We start from the raw sequence: 7,218 nt of genomic DNA on the forward strand, positions 1-7,218 counted from the left end.
GTAAATTTCAGTGACGTTCGCAATGAATAAACGAGGGATTGAGCAGTTCGATGGGATCGCAGTTCTTGCCTCCAGAACTGCATCTTTTAGTTTTCCTCCTGCACGACTGGAGAAAGACGGGTAATGGGGGACAGTGAACGTCGACTTGAAGCTACGGGGAAGAGTAGACGAGGAATCGAAGTGCGGAACTGTTGGGGCATGGCGCGATGGGGAGTCGGGAGCGTTCCCTTGTAGTCTCGCTGAATCTGGAGGTATACCAACCCCGCCGGCGGAACCATATGCCACGTGGCCAGCGAAGCCACACGCGAAGCAGATGGGCCGGTTGTCTTGGCGACGCCACTGATTGAGAACAGGGAACCCAGGTAGCGGTATATAATGCCGAGTCCGGCGTAGGGGCTGCCGAGAGGCGCAGAAACCGCTTCTCGGAATTTAGTTCGCAGCTGCAAAAGGCGACGCGCAGAAGCCGCCAATTGTGGGCGTGTAGTGCGCAACCGCAGGTGGATGTCTTGGCCTGGAGACGACGGCAGCGCCGGAACCGGTGCCGGATATGGCTGACTAGCGAGTGGTGTGCAGCATCGACCACTTACTCGTTCGTGTATATGACACGTCGGAGTTCGGAGGCGAAGAGGCTCAGACACATAGGTGGGCGCCAGAAGCGATAGTTGGCGCGCTCCTTAGTCTCGAACGAATCGTTTGATTTGGATAACCCCTGGACCGATTTTAATGAAATTTGTTGCATTTGAGAGAAAGTTAAATTCTAGTGACTGCTGGAAGCGGAATTTCGATGTAGGTCCTGAATTTCGTTACAAGAATATTAAAAAATTCGGAAGTTTGAAAAAAGAATAGAAGCACAAAGTTTACAAGTTCATAGCTCTGCACCAAGAACAGATATCGCGGTTCTGTAAACGGCATCCATTATACCATTGAAAGCGTCGATATGTCATTTTATATCTTATGTGAATTTGTTACGTTGTTTACAAGGGTTGTGCAAAAGCTGTATTCCCATATTACAATTTTTTTCGACGATGATGTGTAACATATAAATTTTGTCCGCTTTAGATGTACTATTAGATGCAATTCGCATAATTGTATTATCATTTTTCGTTGCCGAGTTACAGAGTTGTAAACTTGATAGTTTCGTTTCTTGGAAATTTTCGAGTTTTGCCAATTGTCAATAATGTATTGAGGACATAAATTAAAAATTCGAAACCAATACCGTCACTAGATTTTAAGTCTTTCTTTCAAATGCAACAAACCTCGTGAAATTTGGTGCAGTGCTCGCGGAGAAAAACGAATTCTTCTTTTAGATGTATTTAGATAGGAGCACCCGAGCTAAAGCTCCCTCTTAAGCTGCAGCTGCTCCCCCGTATGCGTGCGTAATGCTACTAGAGAGGGGTGCACGCTTTCTGGAACTATCGTCATGGCTGCGCCTGTCAATCTGCAGCGGTCTGCCTTCCACGTCCACGCTGACCTGACTGCGCCGTATTGACGAAATGATATACTTCCTGCTCAGTTGCTTCGTCCGAATATTCTACCGCGTTAGTTCGTTTGCTCCACCTAGGCTTATTTCGACACGCTTTCTGCAAATGCCCTATCTTGTCACATATGCGGCACCTAGATTCTTCGTAGCAGCACGTATTTGAGGAACGTTTTTTTGCCACATCGCTCGCATTCACTATTCGTGCGCGACTTACTAGAAGTTCCATAGCCTTCCTTTTGCTGTCCTTGCCGACTCTTCACAGCATTTATATTGCCATCCGCAGCCTTCATAAGGTCGTAGTCAGGTGCTGCTAACTGTCGGGCCAAAGCAATTTTGCACGCCTTCTCGAACGTGAAATTTTCCTCGGCGAATAACGCACACTGGCTGTCCTCATTTCTGCCGGTCCCTCTAGGCGTCATTCGAAAACTCGCCGAAATCGCATTTTCTGGCCAGGTGCTTCAGCTTTATGATAAAGTATTCTACGCTTTCTTGTTCATTCTGAGCACGCCTGTTGAATGTGCATCGTTCTGCTATCACTGAACTTGAAGGGCTGCAATGACCCTTAAGCAGCTGTTTCACCTCGGGAAATGTTTTGTCAGCAGGCGTGTGTCGCACGACCAAACTTTTGTGCAATCGATACGTTTGTGCACCAATTGCAGTCAGGAACACCGGTAGAACTTTCTCCTGTTTTACATCATTTGCACACTCAAAGCGTTTAAGGTATGACTCAAAGTTCTGAGTTCTTGGGTCAAACTCGCTTAACTTGCCCAAGCGAGACATTTTGCAAGAGGCGAAAGCACTCAACACGTCTGCGTTTCGCGAGCGTGGCTTACTCGGGTGTACAATGGCGGCCTTGCGGCGTTTCTTGAAGGTCCGTCGCAGAACCTCGATGTTTTCTGGAATGCTGGCGTAGTCTGGGAGCAGGCGCAGTATTTCGTCCGTCGCTCCTGCCGTTCGCACTGCCTGGCTGCCTGCAACACTTCGTTCCTAGGCTACGCGGGCCGCCATCCCATCTTCGTCGCCACATGAAGTAACCGAGACACCGGTCATCCTGACAAGGAATCAGCATTCCCCGCTGAGCAACTCAGATATATAGGGCCGGTGTGACGTTACCGGTAGCGTCAGATAACCGCCTACGCGGCGACACACTGGGAGACCAACAGGAGGCGGCACTATCACCGCTCCGCGGCTGGCGTTATCATGTTACCACAACGCCTTTCGTGACATTTCTTTTATCTTTTCAGTTTCGGGCATGGGATTAATCCGGCGACCAAGGTCAACTACTTCTTCCATGTAGGTGATGAAATTTTCACCCTTTTGCTGAGCGTGACCACGCAACCGTTGTTCGCGTGAAGCTTGCGCGCAGCAGGGCGAATGAACACTTCTTTGAAACTAGTCGCAAATGCTGTCCAGGTGGAAAGGTCGGATTCATGTTTCCGGAACCGGAGATTGGCGACTCCAGAAAGAGAGAAGGTGACGTTAGTGCGTTTAGCTGTGTCACCCCATTTGTTAAGCGCACTCACGCGGTCGTATCCTTTCTCTATGGTCGTATGACGAGAGCCAATGCTCCGCGGCATGGTCGTCAGAGCCGCTGAAGACAGGAGGATCTCGTTGGCGTAGAGCACCGAAGCAGGCGACAGGCGATGCCTAGGGAGGACGAACTGCGCGGCGTCCTCAGGCACGGCAGAAATAGGAGGGAGCGTCCGGCTGCGGAGTTCCAGGTTTGTAAAGGGCCCGGCATCTCCACCATATGTCGAGAAGCGTTCTGGTTTATTTAATCAAGCCCTCAGAGAGAGAGCACCGCAGCGAGAGGTCACACATCTAAGGCAATGCAGGCACAAGGCTTCGACCAACTCGCCGGCGTCCTCTTCCTCGAGGCAGTGTATACTGCTCGTTCTATATATATATATGGCTGAGGAAATCACGCTGGCCCCGGCAGTACAATGAAGGAAAAGAGTACGACTTACGTTGAATAAGCACAGTATATTTTTGACTGACGTTTCAGCTGGTGGACCGGCCTTTGTCAAAATCAAAGACTGTGACAAAGACGAGACCAGGCTTTGACAAAGGCTAGTCCACCAGCCGAAACGTCAGTCAAATATACTGTGCTTATTCAACGTACGTCGTACTCATTTTCTTCATTATATATATATATATATATATATATATATATATATATATATATATATATATATATATATATATATATATATGTCTGTCGCCCTGATACATATGTGGTGTCTGTCCAGGGAGCAGTCTCATTGGCTTCCCGTGTGACGTCAAATAGAATACTTCTATAGCATGCTGTGGCACTAACCTTCTTTGTACATGTGTACCCGTAAAAAAAATTCTGCTAATGCGATAAACATAGACGTTCTTCAAAGCAATGGCGCCCTTGCAATTGGACGTGAACCGTCTGCTGCAGATGTAGTGCGAAGAAAGCAGCGGAATAAAGAGTCTGTTCCGAAACACTTTGCATCTATCTATCTATCTATCTATCTATCTATCTATCTATCTATCTATCTATCTATCTATCTATCTATCTATCTATCTATCTATCTATCTATTATTTTAACATCGGTGCCACCTCGGCGCCAGAAACAAATAAAGCCAGCTGCAACTATACATACGCCAAAAATGCACTTTGTGTAACAAACAGTTCGGCAGAACTCATGTCACAATGCTTGTTGGCGGTAATGCGTTTAGCATCGACTCAATATAGCGACGCGAGGCATTGCCACCGTCGAAACGAGTTATGTATGAGGCGTGTACTGCTGCGGGACTCCTCTTTCATGCTTCGCTAAGAACACTCGGCGCCATCTAGCGCCGCCGCGAAGCCCTAGCGTGGCTTCCGAAATGCATGGCGCAGAGCTGCGAACGCTGAGAAACGCGTCTTGCGGCAACCGGGCTCCTCTCTATCGCTTGTTTCTGGACAAGCTGCGCCATCTATTGGCACTGCCGAGAAGTCCGCGCATGTCCTCCAAGACAAGAAGCGTAGCGCACCGGTGCCTGCGAGCGCTCTGAATTGTTTCCTCGCTTGCCACACACTAAGTGGCACATACTCAGTGACCCAAGTTGGCGAGAGGTTCGTTGAAGAGCGGCACATGCCCAGTGCATTCATGGCGCAGCTCGCAAAAGCATTGAACAAGCGTATGAATGGCCGTATGCGAGTTCCTTGGTGACTCAACAAGAATATCTAGTTAATTTACTGATTTATTATTTGTGATTTTACAAATTTCCAATTGTATCTATAAATATTTGTTACCTTCTGGCCTGCTTTCCTTTCAAAAACACGTTTTCCTACAACCGTTTTCTGTTTAACTGCTGCCTTCTTGGCCACTCCCCTGTAGTGGGTATGCGCTACGGTATAGGAAGCAAGCAAGCAAAGCGTCGGCATGAGATGTTCATTGAAAAGCGGCACATATCCAGTACATTTGTGGCGCAGCTTGCTAATGCATCGGGTTGCTGTCCTTGAGGTACCCTTCATTGTGAAATGGGTTAGATTCTGCTCAGCATCGGAGAACATTAAGGAATATCTTTCGTCAATGTAGAGTGGCACTCTACCAGTTGCACACACCTAGCTACTCAAGTTGACATCAAAGAGGTTCATTGAATATCGGCACAGACTGAGTGGCACATGTCCAGTGTGCCAAGTGTGCGTCAGATAGTTTCTTCGAGCAGCTGTACCTACACAGTTCCGCATCTGTAGTGACAATGTCGGTGTGAATGAAGATTGGAACATGTGCACACATCGGCACATGCTCAGTGGCCCAAGTTGGTCCAACGGTTGGCTTCGGACCTGTTTCCTCAGCACAGCAGCCTGATGCGCTATCCATTCCACCAAGGACTCTAGCAGGTAGGCGGGAAAACGGTCAGTCAGTCAGTCAGTCAGTCAGACAGACAGACAGACAGACAGACAGACGGACGGACGGACGGACGGACGGACGGACGGACGGACGGACGGACGGACGGACGGACAGATGGACGGACATAGATAAAACATTCACAGGGTCTCTTACATTATCACTAAGATGACTTGAAGGTGAAAGCGCAAGTGCCGATGCATCAAAGGCGCACCCATCCCACTTAATTCGCTTCGTCTACTTCGCTTAGTCACCCCTCTTAATTTCAAAGGTCGAGGATCTGACTCCTACTAAAGGTAGTGGGTTCAAGTGCCTTGACTCTACCTTAATTATCTATGTCTTAATTTCTCCGTAATTATCACCAAAGGTTGTGGGTTCGTGTCTTAACTCTATATTAATTACCTGTGCATTAACTAATGTTGGCTTCATTAACATCAAAGGTCGTGGGTTCGAATGACCTAACCGTGTCGTAATTAACATCGCTTTCATTAACACCAAAGACCGAGAGTTCGATTCCCACCAAAGGCCGTGGATTTGAGTACCCTAACTCTATATTAACTTCGCCTTCATTGACACCAAAGGTCATGGGTTCGAGTCCCTGCGGAGGTTGAGGGCTCGTAGTCGACGCGTTTTCGCTCAAGGTCGATTGACGGATGAGACATACAAAGTTTTCGCCTTAATAGAGATCTATCTATTATTATATCTATTATATTATCTATTATTATAGCTATCGATCTAGTAAGGCTTTCAACGTAATATATAGGTAGCTATAGCCCCCGGAAAGTGTGTGAGGTACCCTAATAATGCTGACGCACTAAAAGATACTTCATCGGTTGTCGATTCTCCTGATGAGAGAGGTCCAGAGGGCGAAGGCTGCCCTGCGATAATCGCAGACACTTTAGAATGGTCGAGCGCCGCACCTGCCTGGTCGTCGTCATGCTGCCCACCTCACCTCACGGTCAGTCCCCATGTAGTCGGTGAGCTACGCTGCGGCCGTGCGGAGGTCCCATGAGCCCAAGTCCAGTCACCCATTGTGACCGCACCTCCGCATCTCAACCACCATCTTCTCAGCACGACGGTTATGATGATGATGATGTCCCCAAAGTACGGCGGTAAAACAAAGTGTGTGCGTGCGTGCGTGTGTGTGCGTGTGTGTGTGTGTGTGAAATCCAGAATTGGATGGAAACCTGTTTGGTCTAGAACATGACAACAATCAAATCGAACACCAACCATGACAGTTTATAAAAGCAAGATGTTTCAGCTCCCCGCATGGGAGCCTTGGTCACAATGAAGTTGAAGACAAAAACGGTCCGGTTATGTTTGCTTTAAGATGTGATGTAAACAACGTGCATGCACATGAAGAAAGTTGCCATCATTGCGATTAATTGTGTGGTCTGGATTGTCAGGGATTCAAGAAAAAGCCGAGAAGTACAGTTCTTTCCTTACTCTATTATCTTTGCATTGTCCCTGTTTATTTCATGTCGAGTCTCTTCTGCATGTGCGGCCAGAACATTTGAATATAGATTCTTCTTTCTTACATCACACATGTGCTGCTTGAATCTTTGCTGAAACTTGCCTGTCCCGTCATCATAACTTTGATCGCAGTCTGTGCATGGGATGCTGTAGATAATGCCTGGGAATATTTCTTTTGGTAGCTAGTCTTTTATGTTTACAAGGGATACAGTATATATATTGTATGATACATTCGTATTCTAAACTCACGGTGCCAAATGTCGCGTGAGGCATGCCATGGCATTGAAGTATGCAATGGAACGAAAAGTTGCATTCCTTCGTGCAAACAGGGTACTGTTGAAAGAAAAAAAACATAAGCATGCTATAAGCTGTGTTCTCTTACAACTAGATTCATGTGTGACG

The 7,218-nt window shown here is 47.4% G+C and overlaps 1 protein-coding gene across 2 annotated transcripts in view; it reads right to left on the minus strand.

Annotated features, from left to right (window-relative positions):
* The window catches only part of LOC126546009 (sn-1-specific diacylglycerol lipase ABHD11-like), a 39,405-nt gene extending 36,860 nt beyond the window's left edge, over positions 1–2,545 (minus strand). For both annotated transcript variants that reach the window (XM_050194074.3, XM_072286720.1), the window contains exon 1: positions 2,314–2,545. The gene's annotated coding sequence lies outside the window, so the exon portion shown is untranslated. The remainder of the gene's footprint in view (positions 1–2,313) is intronic.
* Positions 2,546–7,218: the final 4,673 nt, after the last annotated feature.

Source organism: Dermacentor andersoni, chromosome 3, assembly GCF_023375885.2.
Source record: "Dermacentor andersoni chromosome 3, qqDerAnde1_hic_scaffold, whole genome shotgun sequence".
NCBI classification, from domain to species: domain Eukaryota; kingdom Metazoa; phylum Arthropoda; class Arachnida; order Ixodida; family Ixodidae; genus Dermacentor; species Dermacentor andersoni.